Below are 19087 nucleotides of genomic sequence, written 5' to 3' on the forward strand. Positions count from 1 at the left end.
GTAAGCTTGGTGGGATTACACCTTCATCATGTTCAATATATCACCCCGGTCAGGGGCGGGGAATTGAACCAGTAACTTCACATCAAGGAGTACCTTAACAGAGCACCTGACCACCGTCTATAAAAAAAAATGTATCTTCTTTACAAAGACATATTTATATAGGCTATTATTAATAAAATTTATATGTTAATAGAACTAAATAAAATGGTTTGAATAATAAAAGAAGGAAATTACTAAACACAAAAATGTGTGGTAAATAGACAAGTATATGATCAATTACTAAAGATTTTATTCACGGATGTACTTTTTAAAAGTGAATCAGACCTAACTTAATATGGCTAGCCATGGCCGAGCAAGACTATCTAAACCCTCTTAAGAATATGGTGTTTCCAAACAAATAAGATGAGTTAACAACGACTAAAAAAATGGAGCAAAATAAGATGAGTTAAGAGGACATTACTATTTAAGAAAAAAGAAAAAAAGACGTTAAGAATTTTGTTTTCAATATATGTTTTGTTTTTTGGAAATAAGTTCAAGCTATCCTAACAAATTGAGGCATACTTAAGATAAAAATAAATATATATTATTTTATCTAAATCTTCTTAATTATTTGATTTAACATAAATAACAAAATTAAACAAAACAATTAAAATAAATAAAAGTAAAAAATGATATAAATGAATATACAATGTTTTATCTAAATCTTCTTAATTATTTGATTTAAACATAAATAACAAAATTAAAAAAGACAATTAAAATAAATAAAAGTCAAAAAATCTAATCATAAAAATCGAAATTCAGAAAATCTAATCGAGATACAATTTTATCCTTATATTCATAATATTATCTTATATTTAATAAAAAAAATACACATCAATACATTATTTTTTTTAATAAAAATTATCTAATTTCTAATTATCCATATCTAATTTTTGAGGCAGGTTTTCGACAATAATCACATTGAGACGTTTCAAACCAACAAGAACCAACAAGTGTGGTTCATCGTTACGACAAGATGTAATTAAAATGATGAACCTTAGTTGCAGTGGCCCTTTGAGGCTTGTGTGATCCATATCCAATTTTTGAAACAGATTTTGGGCGATAATCACATCAAAATTTATTTGTCGACAGTTTGGAACCATAATCACATCAAAATTCATTTGTCCACACGTTTCAAACCAACAAGTGTGGATGAATCACACTTGACAAGTGTGGATGAATCACACTTGTTGATTTTAAACGCAAGGCGTAGACAAATAAATTTTGATGTAATTATGTTAAAAATTCAATAATATATTATTAGAACTATTGAAATAAAACAAAATAATAAATTTTATATCCTAAAATTATAGTATAATATTATTAACGTTTCCTTAATTAATATTCTGTTTTATTTTGAATATATCTAAATGTATAGATTTAATTACTTTGACCGAACAAAGAAAATCTATTATGTTTATGTTTATTATATTATAAGAGAGAAAACTTGTATATCAGAACGCACGCTTTTACCTACCGTGCACCACAATCCAATAAACAATTTTACATACCCTATAAATAGAGTGAACAATGCCTGAGGAATGGAGCATTTTTTAAAGAATTATTATATATTTGAATACGAGGAGACAAGAAGCCATGCAAGTCAAACATTTTGAAGATTTTGTCACGAGTATCAGGTTTCAAGATTTTCCCAAAGAGTATCAAGGGTGGTGTAGAAAGGAAATAGAAATGGAAATTTTGATTACAGATAAGTTAAAGAAAAAAATGGACTACTTCGATGACGAGCTTCTTTGCTATTTCCCATTGAAATATTAATTACAATATGAAGACACTGATTTTTGATTAATTAAAAAAGACGCGGTATGTTACGTATGTAGATAACTGGAAAGGCTAAGCAAATTTAAAGGCTTTGATTGGAGCTTGGAGGTTCTTCCGTATGCGAAATCTTTCTCTTAATTGGCTGATGTGATCTTGCTACCAGGGACCAGCAAAGTCTAGCAGAGGCGGTCAAAGGTAAGCTGAGCTTCCCGTCTTCTGTGATTTTATTTTACCACCGCCGAGTGCTTAAACTTGGCCACAAATGCCTGGAAATTGAAATATTTAGAGCGTAATTTGGTGGAAACTTAATGTCGGCGGACGGCAGAAGATTGTTCTCAGTCCTTTGATTGTTTTTCATGGAAGAAAAGAAGTTGTATTTTCCGTTATTTTGCGTTTGCTATTTCTGTGGATAATATCATTTTCGCCGATTTTGGACGGTTTGACCGGGCCGTTACTTGATAGGCGAAATTTTCGTTATTTTTGTGTAAATTGGAAGGGAAGGGCTCCGTATGGAGTTCGAATGGCGATTTTAAGTTTAAATTTGACGGAAATTGACTTCATAGGGTGTTGTAATCTGAATATTTTATGGACTTTGAGGGTTTCTGTTGTCGGATTGCTGTTTTGAGTTTAATTTTGACAGAAATTAAGTGTCTAGTGGCTTGTAGTCGCTAAATTTCAAGTTTTTTGTCGTCGGATTGCCATTTTGAGTGTAAATTTGACGGAAATGGACTTCTCTGGGGTTCGTAATCTCTAAATTTTATGCAGTTAGAGGGTTTCTGTCATTGAGTTGGCGATTCTAATTGCGAATTTGAGGAAACACTGTTTATATGAGGTTTTAGCCTGTAAATTATTCGTAATTTGAGGGTTTATGTCGTTGAATTGGTGATTATGAGTGTAAATTTGACGGAATGTTCTTTGTTTGAGGTATTAGCCTGTATATTATACGCAGTCCGAGGGTTTATGTTATTGTAATGGTGATATACATGAATTTGCTGTAAAGATTTAGCTTATCTTAGCTACAGCCGCGAGAAGTGTAAATAGATTAGTTTGATATGTATATCTACTTCTCTGTTTATCTTTCTGTCGTTGTATGGGTGATTTTGAGGGAAAATTTAAGGAATTGCTATTTGAGAGAAGTTTTAAATCGTAAATTTTATGCAATTCCAGAGTTTTTGTTTTTTTTTTAATCTTTCTTTTCCAGGAACCCCTAGGCACTTCCCCATTCTGAGTATGGCATCCATGGTAGACTCTAAATTCTTCAGGGCACAAGACCACATCAACAACAGGGCTCAAAGCTGTTACAACAATATACTCATTATGAGGATGGTATCCAGGGTACACCCTAAATTCTTTAAGGCACATGTTACAGCAATATACTCATTATGAGCTCAACATGCGACATATGGAAATAGAGCTCAATATGTCACATATGGAAATAGAACTTGGGTAGAGAGGAACACTCTCCATTCTATGGTCACTTGAGCTAGACGCAATTGAGAGACAATTTGAGGGTTTATGTCATTATATAGGTGATTCACATAAATGAGGGTTTATGTCATTATATAGGTGATTCACATAAATTTGCTATAGAGATTTTGCACTGCCTCTGTCAGACACTGTGGAGAAAGATGAAATTGATACCTTTCTACTTCTTACTCTCTTTATCTTTGAGCCATGAGAGGTCAGCGGGGTCAATGAAAGTGGGGCTCTACTACGTTCTCACCAGGGATTGATTCTTGTTACTTCATGTGGTTGTTTTCTCGAGAGGGAGCTGCTGTTTAGCAGAGGGTGTCATGGTACATAAGTTAGGCTGGTCATGGCCATTAAGTCAGTCCGGTTGGTCACATGTTTCAATAAAGTGTATGAAATCACTTCCCTCTTGAAGGTAGTTAATGATCAGAACTTAAAGTCTTAAGGGAGCATCTATGGGCTTCGGGCTACAATGCCAATCCTTTCTCTATCTTTCGTTAAACAGGATGCTTGTGCCTTGGGAGGCATTTTTAGAGCTGCTTATGCTAAAGTATAAGCAACAGTACTGCACAATCTGCAATTTTCAATAGGAGGGTTTCTGTTGTTGACTTGGCAATTTTGAGCGCCAATTTGAAGAAACTTTGTTTATGTGAGGTTTTAGCCTGGAATTTATATGCAATCTGGGGTTTTCCGATGTGTATTGGTCATTTACATAAATCTGCTGCAAGTTTTTATCTTCTTTTAGTTGCAACTGCGAGAAAATGTGTAGAAGATTGGGTTGATAGATGTCTTCTACTTACACATTCATCTTTGTTTAAACAGAGCGTTTGTCCCCCCCCCGGATGCATTTCGTTAGTGCTGCTTACTTAAAAATATAAGCCACTCGTGTTAAAGTATAACTGGTAGCATTTGCAGTATTTTCACATATGATCCAGCCCATATGCAAGCCACTTGCCTTAAGCCCTTGTTGGCCCTCCAAAAATGCACACGAGACTGTACACTATTAGTTTAGTCTAATCAGCTGAAGAGAATCTGACGTTGTTTGTCAGTGGAGGAGCTAGAGGGGAAAGAGGCATGCTGATCAATGCTTTCATCAGTGTGCTAGAATATAAAAAATTTCCAGCCTGGAAAATTCTGTTCATACTCTATTCTATTATGTGCTTGAGTCGCCATTTCAGAAATTTTCAACATGTGGAACTCTGCTTCTGAATTGTGCTTTATTCTATTGGGTACTTGATAACAGTCTATTCTGTACTCGGCTTGGTACTTGATAGGTTGCCTGGCAGTGGCAATTGCAGTGAGTTCACTTTACTCTTTGTCAATGAAAAATTCAGATGTATGAAATGCAACACTGTCTTTCTAATCCATCCTAAACAACATAACACGAACAAGATTCTGATAATTGTAAGTGCGGAGAAGCAATATTCACAGGCCTCTTGGAGGGAATAATCTCCTATGATCAAAGCTTCAATATAATAACATTCCTTGATCAAACATTACATAGCCTTCTATCTCTATAAATAGTTTTTCTAGAATAACAATCCTTGACCAAACATTACTTATCCTTCAATAAAATAACATTCTTTGATCAAACATTACATAGCCTTCTATCTCTATAAATAGTTTTCCTAGGATAACAATCCTTGACCAAACATTAAATATCCTTTTAGCTCTATAAATAGTTAGTTACTAGCAAAAGCCTAACTGCTTGTGGTCGCACCATTAATTTGTACCAGCCACCTCGTGGGCTTTATTTAATAAAAATGACTCTTACATTTTTTTCCCCTGGAAAAATCGTAATTTTATTCAAAAAGAGCAAAATTACATGTTGTAGATGCTAATGAGCATATGCAGTAATAGCAAGTCCCGATTTGACTAATCTATTCTTTCCTACTTTTCTTTTTTTCCACTTTTGCCAACCACCAATGTTGGGAGTGGAAGTTACAATAGACATTTGATTCTCATTGGTATTTGTAAGATATGCTTTGTCCATGGAAGTTACAATAGACATTTGATTCTCATTGGTATTTGTAAGATATGCTTTGTCCATGGAAGTTACAATAGACATTTGATTCTCATTGGTATTTGTAAGATATGCTTTGTCCAAATCCGATCTCTCTGATCCATGGATTCGTTTACTGCTACTAGTTTCTTTCCCTGTTGTGTGCTGCTCGTGCTGCTGGGTCGCTGTATTAATGCAGAGTTGTGCTCTGTGTTGTCCTTCTATGGATTGATTTGTATAGTCTGCTCCATATTGTCTGCAGTGTTCTTTGCTGTCTCCTCTTTTTCTGCTGTTTCATCTGGATGCTCTGTGCGTTGCCAACCTCTTTGTTTTTGTGATTGTTTCTTATTTCTTGTGGTGTCTTTTCTAGCTTGTGGGCAGGTACTGAGAAGGTGATCTGTTTGTTGACAGCCACGACACCAGAGTGACATATTTTCATAATCTAGTGGTTGAGTCCACTGTATATTATTATGGATCAGAATAATGTTGTCAGGTAATCCTTGACTAAGATCTACCTCAACACATATTTTGGCGAAGGTGAATATGCCTCTTGAGACTCTTTCCACATCTGTTTTGAGAAATTTGCCTATCGAATTCCCCATTCCTTCTAATACTTTGGGATGCCAGAAATGTAGTGGGAGGTTGTGTATCCTGACCCAAATAGGCATTTTAGAAACCACCATAGTAGTGGCATCAAACCCTGAGAACCAAGGAATCATGAAAAGTCCTGCATTGCCCCAGAACCATGGTCCCTCGTTGAGGGCATATTCCCCCTATCCTTGATTGTCGAATTTGAAATAAAAAAACCCCCTAGAAGATGGATATCACAATTTGTTGACCATGTGGAGTAGATCCATTGATGTAATGCATCTAATTTAGGCTAAAAACCATTGAATCTGCATATGACAACCTTAGTATAGAAATCCATGTAAAGCTCATTTACCTCAGGTAGAGAGATTGCCAAGGCTGGTATCTGTGATTTTTGCTCCACGATGTAGGGTCTAGGTAGTTTTGGTGGCGGTGCTAGTTTGGTGCTGGCTTCCCCCTTCCCTTTAACCGCTAGTTTGGTGCTGGCTTCCCCCTTCCCTTTAACCGCATCTTTGAAGGAATCTGTGCCCTTTGAGCTAGATCTAGAACATCCACCTCTCAATTTCGAATTTAGGATGATGGTTGAATCTGAGACAATTCCATAATCCTGTACTGTGTATTGATCCTGCATATATCAAGCTTCGCATGCTTGCTGATATGCTTGTATGTACTTGGATTTCATACTTCAATTCTTTTATCAACCTCCCCTTCCAGGTTCGCTTGCAGATAGTCCTTCTTGGCAAAGTTTTGATAAAAAATTGTATTAGATCCGGATCTGGATCTGTGGTGGGTAGATCTATCCTTGACAAGGGTCGATCTGCTATAAGGGCTGCTGGATCTATTGGATCTGGGCGATTCGAATCACAATCCTTTACTTGTAGCAGCCGTGGTGGGTCAGCATAGCCATGCTTCTTAGATCTGTGTGGATGCCCTGTCCCCTTCTTGTCTTCAGCCTGTAGGGATGGCAATGGGGTTTCCTCATCGCCAAAAACTAAAGCCCTTCTGGGGTAGATGCCCGAATATATGCAAATCACCAGATCCAGCCTATACAGGAGCAGATCCACTTGTTGTAAGGGCGTATTCATTAAAACAATGAGATCCGATCTAGAGTATGAGCCAGAAGATAAGCATGACTCTAGATCCAGCCTATATATGGGCAGATCTGCTTGCGGTGAGGTCGATACCGTGGAGTCTTTGTCAGATCTGAGTATTGCTTTGCCGTAGGCTGTATCTGCGGGAGAGACCTTGCCGGCGAGGGTCGTTATGATTTCTGCATCAGCCTGCTTGAGAACACGGCAAGAGATGGGATACTTGGAAGGAGTAAGGGACGAAGACTTGATGTATGCAGCGGATAGAGCTGTCCCATTGAAGGAACTCCCGCAGGAGGAGAAAGAGGGGGTGCGGAGTGCAATCGCTGGTGTAGCAGAAGCCATTTCGCTCTCTCCAGTTGACCCTTGTTCGATCTACATAATGGGATGTTATCTCCCCCAATATGACATGTGTTCAAATGACTCTTACATTAAGTAACTATGCACTAACAATCTAATGGGATTATTCAAATAAGATGGTCTTGTATATTAATTAACTCACAACTAAGTACCTCAAAGTATGGCGGGTTAGTGCAGGGAACACTAACATGCCCTTCTCCTCACCCTCAAAAGCAACCTTATCCTCAAGACTGGAGGTATAGAAATTGCTGTAAAGTTATGATTGGTTCCCAGGTGGCATCTTTGGGTTGTATATCCTCCACTGTATTGGGGTATTGTTTTTTTCTTCTTCTTCATCAATACACAATCAATCTTGATAATATAATTCCATATCAACAACCAAAGAGAAGAGCTTACTGATCTACATTTTCATCATATATTTGACTTATTAACAATTTAGTAGCTACAGATCTTTCCTGCATCAACTAACATCTACAAACATTTTCTACAACAACAGGAAGCAGCTACAGATATTTCTGCAACAACAGGCATCAAAAAACATTTTCGATAACAAAAACAAGCAGTTACAGATATTTTCTGCAACAACACCTACAAGTTTGATAAATATCCTATATCTCTCAAAGTACAATCTAGGTATTTGAGATGTTGGGTGGCTTTATCCCTTTCAACATAGGGTGCCTGTACACAAAAAATCACACTGACCATTACGGCATTTGACTTAGGCAATTCAGTCACTACAGGTGTTTTATTGTAGCAACACCTGCTGAGTTTTGCCGCACTTCTACAAGTCTGATAAACATAATGAAATTTATAAATATTTATCATTAATATGAAACAGTCATCCAAATCTGAACATAACCAACTACAATGTATGGGGAACTGTTCCATTAGGTTCATATAAAGTATAAATCCTCACAACAAAATTCATAGGCAAGCTCACATCTTCTAAGTAACTTTTATTTGCCCCTTGCTGCACATAGAACCTACCACAGGAAATCATTTCCTTTTAAAGAGATTTAGAGTAAAATGTAAGGCATCATTCAGCAGTTCACTATAAGATAGTTCTAGGAAATACTACAGTGCTGCCGAAAATTCTGCAAGATTTTTTATTTCCATACAAGCCCAATTTAATCCCTAAGCAGATTTATGAACGTCCATGAGTTATTTAGTGAACATTTTAACATTTAATTTCAGATGTTCTGTGAAGACTTTATTCACTTACTCTTCACTTAAGTTTAAAGGTTTTATTTTTGAGGTCAAGCCCCAGTAATCCATTTATGGCAGCCTTTCCTTGAACAAGTTTGTCAAAGACTTCCCTGCATGACTGGTATTTTTACAGACTTCAGCTGAATCATCCTTCAAAGCCACTCAAGGAATTTCTTGCAGAAATATTAGTTTCCAGCCAATATATTTCTGCCACAAGACTTATTACTGCCCTGTCACCAAGGGAATTTAAGTGGAAATGTCATTTAAGGGTCCACTGCCTCTATTTGACCACAAATTTTACACATACAGCCACTTATATATCCAACACCTCATTCCATTTTACAAATTCAGCAGGCAATAAATAATTCGCATGATCATATATGTCATTTTCAAGACATGCATCAAATACTACACTACAGATTTAAAAATGCAGAAACACTTACCAGTTATGATGAATGTTGTCTGCATTGCTGCAACTGATGAAGAGTAAGCCTTTTGCCACCCAAACATATGCTGTGCTGTGTATTAGATTTTTGGTAGCTGCCCTGGCCCTGGCCAAACCATGATGCCATCAGGAGAAATTTTTCTCTGAGAAAGCAGAGGATGGAAGAATGAAAGCCACTCTCTTTTATAACCAGGAATCAACAGAATTTTTCCTTTAACCCTCTGAGCCTAGAGCCTTCTCAAAGTCACAGGTGTCTCCTCAGTTGGCTTGCACAGCAAAAGGAAGTCTCTTCACTGCCCCAACAATCCCTCAAGATCCTCCCCTCTCAATGCTTCCGTGCTTGCACGACAAACATCCAAAAACAAGCTCTTTTTTCCAGCTGGAGTTTAAGGACACCTATGCTCAACTTCTGAGACTACAAACAGGTACAATGGGCCCCAATTGTTTTTGCAACCTGCTAGAATGAGTTTTGCACAAAATTTCACTTTATTTTACCCCCAGACCCATTTGTGCAATTTCCTCTGTGTTGCCACACAAATTGATTGCGCTTTTTTCCCTCAACATGGGATTTCATGGGTTAAGGTAGCAATTTCGAGATGGGTGTTTTCCCATTGACAGTTTGTACCATTTCCAACTTCCCCTCATAATTATGGGAAGTCGATTGGTCAACTACCAACCCCCTCATTAACCGTCTTCTTGGAAATTGAAAAACGGATGGATTTCGGATTCAGCTCAACAATTATGACAAGGGTTATAACTTATTACAGCAAGCAACCAATTCCCACATTTCCAATTACCACTCATGCCATTGTGGTGAGTATGGGTGCTCCAACCCTTCAATCCATTGTTTAACGATTTCTTTTATTAACATCAAAACATAATTACATCATTAAAAGTTTAATAAGGTATTGCTGCTGAAACTGATAGCAGCACATAAGTTGAATAAAGCATCGCTGCTGAAACACATAGCAGCACATAAGTTTAATAAAGTATTGTTGCTGAAACCCACAACAACACTTAACATAATTATATTGTAAGATGGGGTTCAAAAAAGGATTGTTGCATTCCCGAATAGTGCATCGAAATACGTTACTCTCTCATGGCCAATACTTGCTTCCATTTAAATGCAAATGGACCCTTCTTCATCAAGTTGTATAAGGCTAGTCTAAACTCCATAGTTTGGCCCTACTACATTCTTCAAATTGGACACATGAAAGACTTTATGGATCTTTGAGTGAGAACAATGTTGTAGGAAATGTCCTCCTCCTCCTCCTTATCTTTAATAGTGAGCTTGTTGAGATCCCTACAATCCGGACACATGTGCCATGATCCATCCTTCTTGTGCACCAATACTACTGGAGCAGAGAAAGAACTTTGACTAGGTTGAATTATACCAGCATCTAGCATTTTTGCAACCATACGTTCAATTTCACTCTTTTGGGCATAGGGATATCTGTACGGTCTGATGTTTGGAGGAACACTTCCTGGAATCAGATGAATAGCATGATCATGATCACGAATAGGTGGGATACCTTTGGGAGTTTCAAATACCTTGGAATGATTGTCCAAGACTTTTTGGAAATCTGGAGAAATAGAGGATTTCGATGTGGAAACATCTAGTGAACATAATTGTGCAATTACACCTCTTTGTTCTTTTTTTAGAAGCTTTGTCATACCATTAGAGCTGATTATCTTTCCCGGTTTCCTTGTAATACCCCTTAATTCAACTTCCTTTCCTTCCGCAGAAAATTTCATGAATAGTTCTTGAAAATTAAAAGCTATTGTACCCAAAGATTGTAGCCATTGGACTCCTAGTACAACATCAGCACCTCCCATTGGAATGGAAAGCATTGGGCTAGTCAATACATATTCTCCCATGGATAGCTTGATATTATGGCACTTTCCAGAGCAATTTATTGTTTCTCCATTTGCAACAATCACTTGACACTTTGGTGCTGGATATAGGAAGCAATTCAATTCTTTTGCTACCTTACGATGAATAAAATTGTGGGTACTTCCTGAATCAATCAACGCTATTACCTTTTTTTTCTTGATTTGCCCTTCTATCTTGATGGTTTGAGGAGCGGTAATTCCCGCCAATGCATTACAAGATATGGTCGGATTCATTTCTTCTTTATCTAGGTTTTGTTCCTGGAGTATATCCTCATATTTTGACCTTTCTTGCTCCTTTTCTTCTTCCTCTTCACAATCTATGTAGAATAATTTCTTCTCAACACACTTATGACCTTTAGTGTATTTGCTATCACAACTGTAACAAAGCCCTTTTGCTCTTTTTTCTTCCAATTTTTGTAGTGTTAACCTTATAGGTTGTGGAAGATTAGGGGCAACAACACTTCATTTTTATAATTGTGAGTGGTATGCTTCCCGGTTGCCATAATTTTGCTTTCCATTTTTCTTGCTAACTTGAATGCCTTCTCTAATGAATCAGAAAGGCAAACATCATGTTGGATATTATCCTTTAAAGTCCCTATGAACACATCAATCCTATGCTCCTCTGGAATATTTTTTACCCTTATGTTCAATTTTTGGAACTCCTCAATGTGCTCCATTATTGAACCCTTTTGTTTGAGACTTATCAATTGGCTAAAAAAAGCGTTGCTTTTTGTATCCTCATAATGTGCTGTCAATTCTTCCGTAAAAATTGCCGAAGTGATAATTTGTTTACGAGAATTACGAGAACAAAGCCATTGATACCATACAAACTAATTTGGTTCCAAATATAAAGTTGCAATGCGTACCTTTTGTGTGTTTTGCACATTATTGAGATCGAAAAATTGCTCCATCTGTAATATCCATGTTGCGGGATCCTTGTCATCAAACTTCCTCATATCGATTTTTGGAATATGGTGGGTCTTCGATCTAACATTAGAGTCTATGAAATCATGATTAACATTTCTTTTGTTCGCATCATGAGTTTTTTTTACTACTCTTTCACCATTAGTAAGTATTTCTTGTAGAAAAATTGTCAATTCTGTCTTCAAATCTGCCATGTCTGTCTTCAAATCTTTCTTCAAATCTATCTTCAAATCGTCCATCTTAGCTTTCACGCCATTCATCTTAATTTCCATGCCCTTTATCTTAGATTCCACGCCATTTATCTTAGCTTCTGTTAGCTTTTGTGAGAGTGACATTTGTTGCACTTGGTCTTGTAATTTTGATATATCATGTAGTATTTATTCCTTTTCTTCATGAGTCATGCTAGAGCTTTTAGGTTGCTTACTAGGTGTTTGCATTTTCTTTCCTCGCGGCATCAGTTACCGATAATAATGCTCTACTATGCCCTTTGAATTCCTTCAAAATAATTTTTCAAACCAAGCTTAAGCAAAAATTTAAAAAAATCTACACACATTTTTTCACTTTGTAGGAGTTTGATATTGCATCTGTTGTATCTCTGTAATTTCAGATCATCCAATTTTGAAATTGTGACCTGCAGTAGCCTTCTGTGTCCTCTTTCCAATGCCACCAGTCTGATCCAAATTGGGTTCTCCAAGGAAGAGTTATACCAAATCTCCCACAGTGACCTGATTATAAACTAGTTCAGTGGAGCGAACTTGTACGACATGCCACGTGTCCCTGTTTCGACCTTTAGCTTTGAAAAATTTATACAAGAAACTACAGTCCGTCCTCTTTCTGTACCTTCTTACGAAATTTCAATCCGATGCTCAGAGAGAATGTTATGACGATTTTCCCTAGGTCACCTATTTGGAATGTAATTCAGGAGTCTGCAAAAAGACCAACTTCCTCAGATCATATCTCCGCAAATATAGCACGAAAAGCTCTGAAATTTGGACCCGAGGTTCAGTGCCATTTCGTCTCAAATGGGGTTTTTTTTTCGCTTCTGAAACGTCGCAGAATGAAAGTTATAGCGAAAATGCCACAATGACTTGCATCATAAATATGTGCCCATTATATTTCAAGGTATCCTGCTACTAGGTATAACTTGCAGGGGGGTTGGGGTCCTCCTGAAGTCTTTGGATGATTTGAACCATTGTGCCATTACTCAACAATTCATGTGAAGTCTCTGCAAGCTACTAAGTTGCACTGAAATGGATACGGGGTTTGAAACGAATATGACAAATTTTCAAAAAATACGGATATGTTACCATTCATCTTTTAGTCTTTAGAATCTAGATTCTATATTTAAAAATACATAATCATCATCATCAATCTAGCATAAACATTGCCATCATCATCAATGATTATTATAACATTCAACATATCATTAAGTTGCTATTTCAAATTTCAATCATCAACATCATTACCAAAATCAATAATGCACATTACATAGTACAAAGCACAAAATGAATTATGATTGACAGTCTACTATCATATGACATATTATGGTATTCAATGTTCATTGTTCAAAAGTTTAAAACATCATCATAAATTACATTTACATATCATCAAATATGTCTTGATCTATGTAATTAAGATCCACATTTTCTCCAGGAGTGGGAGCATTGCTGCCATGTCCACTTGAAGCTTCAACTATTGGTGCCTCTTCATCAAACAAAGTCATATGAAACATGTCATTCAAAGTCATATGATCATATCCAAGTCAGGTAACTCTAGTTCCACATCCCATAGTTTGGTGGGCCGAAATTTGTATTCGTCACTCTTGTGTGACAGAAGGTGAAGGTTCGAATGAACATATGCTAGTTCCTCAACCTTCTTGGAGCCCAATCTGTTTCACTTCACCGAATAGATGAAGCCATATGTACTGTAGTTCCTTTTTGCTGAAGAGGAACTAGCAACCCGTGACACGATCCTGATGGCCAATTTTTGGATATGCAAAAGTTCTCCACCATAGTAGTTCCACCAATCAATTGGACTTAATCTGGTCTTGTTCTCATGGAATCAAGATTTGCACCCAAACCCTCTGATCCTACAAAATGAGCAAATTATGAATGAATCCAAATCTAAATATCAGGATCTACAAATAACTTTCTAAAGGCTTTCTTAAATCCTTGTGAGACTTTTGGGTCTTTGTTTGGTGCAGTTCTTTTTGGATCACTTAGCAACTCTGCAGAATAATATTTTGGATTCACTGCATAGGCCAAAAGGTGCAATGGGGTGGTCATCTTGTTCCACCTTTTGGTCAATATATTTTTTACTTCTTTGTAAAAAACTTCATCTAGGTCCTTCTCGTTGGCATTTATAACCACCTTTATCTTCATTATCATGGAGTCAATGCTCTCGTACACCTCTCCCAAATTAGGCATATCTGTGTCAAACATGCGTATCAAACTCACAATTGGCTTAGTAAATGCCAAGAGGTACTCCACCTTATCCCACCATTCATCATCAACAACCAACATTTTCATTGCTTGTGCTCTTTCAGATTGGGATTGCCTCCATTGATTCCAAAGAGAACTACATACCATTGTTTGTAATGCTTCTTTCATTTGCATAAGCTTTGTTAAGACTATATGATGTGATAAGCAAAATGAGTTTCGACAACCTGCAAGTTCCAATGTTTCAATAATGAAAAATCATAATTTATTGAATACTTATTATGATTCACGAATCATGACATTTGAGAATCCAATTTACATATTTTAATTTAGAGTAAGAAAAATTATAATTTATGAAATAAACTTTAAAGTTTAGGTACTTTAAGGAGCTCCAACTTTGCAAATTCCCTATATATGCCTTGGGACATGTGGTGGTTTGTGATGAAGGCTTGAATTTCTTTTGCCTCTTCAAATTAACTTGAATCCACTCAATTTGCTTCCCCATCTTGCTTAACATGAGGTTCAATGAATGTGCAACACAAGGGGTCCAAAAGATGTGCTAATATTTGCCTTTAATAATTAGGCCCACTGCTCTACACACCGTTGCATTTTTAGTTATTACCTAGGCAACATTTTCTGGCCCTACCAATTCAATTGCTTCAATCAAGATGTCAACAATGAATTGAGAATATTTTAGCTACCCCTCACAATCCACTGCCTTAAAAAAAATGCCCTCTTTGGGCTTTGAGCAATCACATTGATCAAAGGCCTATTCTTTTGATATCTCCATCCATCAGAAATGATGGACACCCCTAAAATGCGCCATGAATTATGAATGGGGCTTAATTTAGCCTTCAAATCTAACTTCTCAACACTCAATAATGTAGTGTGGACCTTCTAATATCTAGGGCTCTTGTACCCTTTTAGGGCTTCATTCACTGCTTTGATCATCTTTGCCCAGTAAGGAGATTGATCATCGAACAAGGTTAAAAGGAAGGTCATTTGCATAAATGCATTGACCTATAGTTGCATCTGCCTTTTCTCGAGCACCATTATTAAAATTTAAAACTCTTTTCAAACGGTCCCAAATTAGACCGCTTTGAACCAGGGTTGCAAATTACATAAGAGGGAAGTGGAGGCTTTGATGAAGATGCTCCCAACTTTGTTGGTTGTTTGAATTGAGAAGCAGGATTTGTTTCATTTGCTTTAGCATTCGCTTTGTCTTGTTCTTTCTAATATTTTGCAAGTTTTCCTTGCTTAAACCTTTTTCTCTGTCCCATTATCTTTAGTTGGGCCAATGCATATTCGAATCCCATTGCCTCTTAACCCAAGTAAATGTGCTTTAACTCGGGTGTATGATCCCTTAAACTCCTTTTGACACTCACTGCAAACCCATGCCAGTGACCCACCTCCTTGGATCTTCCCTACAACAGTTACATATTTCAAAGTGGTGACTTTGGATCAACTTTAGTGGCAGATTCAATTTCGACTTCATTACGAATGGATGAACAAGAAGTTGCCATGATGATGATGTAAATGGAAACTACAAAATAAAACAAAATAAATTTTTGAAATTAGAAGAGCAATTGTTTAGGTAAAAACTAATAAATCTTCCATCAAATGCCACATTGTCAAATTTGTCAGAAATAGGATGCTAACATTACAGATAAATACAAGTACTTTAGGCAAACATCTTATTGGAAATGTTGATTGTGCTTCATTATTTTTCTCTAAACATTAAAATTGACAGATTATGGTTTTTCCAATTGTAATATATGTCCTAAACCATTGAACAACCCTACAAAGTCAAATTGGCCCAGTTCTTTATGCATATATTACATCCAACAAAAGAACACTTTATTAGAGTTATCCATCCAACAAGAAGAGAATTATAGATAAACTTGAATCATTTATATATAAGTATATCATGTAGGAACTTGGAAGCCAAGCTTAATAAGGCCTTTCCTCATGCCTAACCCCCATATAAATTTGGACTAAACGCTTGAGAACGCTGTTGAAATCACATTTACTAGTAAATGCTTATTGAATTTCATTTCTCCTTCCTCAACATCACACGAAAACGAAATATGAACAGACCTAAACCTAAACCATTTTTCATTTTTCGATATTTCCAAAAATCTCGAATGCAAGTATCATAGTATGCTGCATATGTAATATGTGGTTATTGTTAAGTTTTAAGTTTAACTTACCTATGCCGCTGGCAGTTGGCTCGCTATGCGTATCTACCCTCCAACTCGTTACTCCAATCTCCAAGTAATGACTGGCGAGAATGAGTCCAACTCCAAGTTGGACATATGAGGGAACTATAATGCCTGGGCCTCCTCCAACTCCAAGTCTCCACGCAGTTGCTAGTGATGGGTTGTGCTCATGGTCTCCACAAAAAAGGCATGAATAGAATGGAAATAAGGTTACATAGGTTAAGAAGGGGTCAGGCCCTCAATGTTGACCTTTCCCTACTTCTCCTGGTGAAAAAAGCGCAACTCCATTCTCGATATTTACCTTTTATGGGTGGATCCGTTTCCAGAAATATGGAAATGGATCAAAAAACTTTAAAACCGATAGAAATGTTTCCAAAACCGGATTAGGAATTTCCAAAATTCTAATACAGTTCAAATCAAGGTTACTTGGGAGTGGGAAAGAAAGCGGGAGTGCGGAGCGACATTTTCAAAAGCTCTCAATTCGAGAGCGAATTTTTATATAATATATATTTTGATGCATATATGTCAACAAAAGCATCTAGAATGATGAACTAGATATAAAAAACATAAAAGCATGGATCGAACCATATAACATCAATCATCTAGAAGTTATAATCTTCATCAACCACGTCCACAAGTTAGTAACATACAACATATTGAGTCTCATGATTCATGAATCTTAAAGTTTCAAGCTTTCAAAATTCAATATATCACATTTGTTATCATTTATCACTAAAGTTGTACTTGTAACCATTACCATTATGAAATAACCAAACTATTACAAAGAATACCTAATATGAAATAAAATGTTTCAACTTTCAACTTTCAAGAAGCATCATATTCATAATTCGTTACCAAGGAGTTATAAATGCCAACTTCAAACTTCAAACATAAATTGTCATACATTAAGCAAGGTCTTTCGGTAGAAATCACATAAGAGAAATTTTTGGCCAACGTGTTTCGAACCAACTAGTGTGGTTCATCATCAGGACTAGATGAAAAGGCAGACCATGGCAAAGGCTTAAATGGAGAGCAATGCAGAGACCAAAATTTCAAATAACGACTATATTTGAACAATAATATTTAAATTATGGTATTAATTTATTAATATATTAAAAACAAATATTATTAAGTAACGACTATATTAAATGACTAGTGTTTGAAAAATAATATTTAAATTATGATATTAGTGTATTAATTTATTAAAAACAAATATTAATAAGAAACGGCTATATTTTTTTTTTTTTTCTGAATATGACTACTTCTATTAACTGTGTAAAACATATATACAAAAAGATTACATAGGGCAAGGTTTAAGATTTCTCAGTCTCTTTGGCCTTGCCCACATTGCAGCACCCGCGAGCTCTATTACATGACACTGATAAACTGTCCATGGCGGGACTGAACAGAAGAAACACATAAACATATTGACACTTGGACACAGACATATAACACTGAACACATACATTGGACACTTGGACAGGAAGGCCGACATATGGAAATTGAGACAAAAATCCAAAAATACCATAGCAACATCATTCTTCATTCGTAGACTGGAGCTGCTCTTTAATTCGGCATCCAAAGTGAAGCGTGTTCTCAGAATCCGAGAGCTGGATGATTTTGTGAGGACTGTCATTTCTGGCAAGTTCCCTTGGACCTGGCCAGGGAGCCGCATGCACCAGGGAATCAGCAACATAATCCAAATTGAAATCTAAGTCCTCCATTTTCTGTTTTCCTTTGCTCAAATCCGGCGGATGAAGGTTTACGGGAATCGAGGGGCCTGCGTCTGGATTCATATGGAGGCCTGGTCTTTCCAGTTTCCTCTCTCCTTCAGTATACGGAACAGACCATCCCATCCCCGGTACAAGCACAGGCTGAACTCCTCCGCTCTCTCCACCCATGGGCAGGCAGGCAATAGGGGATTCATCCCTGCTGTTGTGCTGCTTTTGTTGCTGAGGCTCCAAATCATGTTCAACTTCAATTGTCACAATCAGAGAGGAATTAACATGCGGACAGGGGAGGCGATACCTGAGAATTGGAAGCTCCCTGCGACTGTCTCCCTCAGCTGGGCTACTCTCCCTCTGCCCTCCCACTTCGTCGTTGCTGTCCTGAAACCAACGAGGATGGGAGGTGACCTCAATTGAGGAAGAGGGGGAGTGATGGTCATCTCTCGGCGGAGCGCGTCCCTGAATTCCTCCTCTCCTGCTACCCATTCGCAGCCTGTCTCGCGGCATGCTGTCACCGTCAATGCTCTGGATAGTCGCCCAAATCAACGCTGCTCCCAGTGGCAGGTCCGAATGCGGCCTCCAATCTCGCTCAGGAACCAGAACCAGTCCTGAGGGCTCGTTCCACGAGCGGGCGACCAGTGCCCCTTGCCAGAACGCACTCCTAATTCCTAAATCTTCCTCACAGACCTTACCAACCCAGTGACAAAGCAAATGCATCTGGCGTACCCAATGACCCTGCAAATTCACCTCGCTAACAGCAAGGAATGTCAACCAAACGTTCAACAGAGGACTCACCGTCGTTTTCCCTGTGCTCTCCGCCGTCTCACCTTTGCCAGGTTCCCACCTCGGCTCTGCTTTCACCTTGCGGCGAGCACAGAGGAGGGTCACAGAACCAGACGCGCTTGTAAC

The 19087-nt window shown here is 37.4% G+C and overlaps 1 protein-coding gene across 10 annotated transcripts in view; it reads left to right on the forward strand.

Annotated features, from left to right (window-relative positions):
* The first annotated feature begins 1539 nt into the window (after nucleotides 1–1539).
* LOC149225130 (nuclear transcription factor Y subunit A-7-like) overlaps nucleotides 1540–19087 on the forward strand; it is a 167706-nt gene continuing 150158 nt past the window's right edge. For 5 of the 10 annotated variants that reach the window (XR_016247636.1, XM_089376933.1, XM_089376930.1 and 2 more), the window contains exon 1: nucleotides 1658–2013. The gene's annotated coding sequence lies outside the window, so the exon portion shown is untranslated. Of the gene's footprint in view, nucleotides 2014–19087 lie in introns of all 10 variants that reach the window. The other 5 variants (XM_089376936.1, XM_089376938.1, XM_089376939.1 and 2 more) reach the window with 3 other exon arrangements.

The sequence above is a fragment of the Pinus tabuliformis genome, chromosome J, assembly GCF_031772625.1.
Source record: "Pinus tabuliformis cultivar Carrire ecotype Pingquan chromosome J, CPIR1, whole genome shotgun sequence".
In the NCBI taxonomy this organism is placed as follows: Eukaryota; Viridiplantae; Streptophyta; class Pinopsida; order Pinales; family Pinaceae; genus Pinus; species Pinus tabuliformis.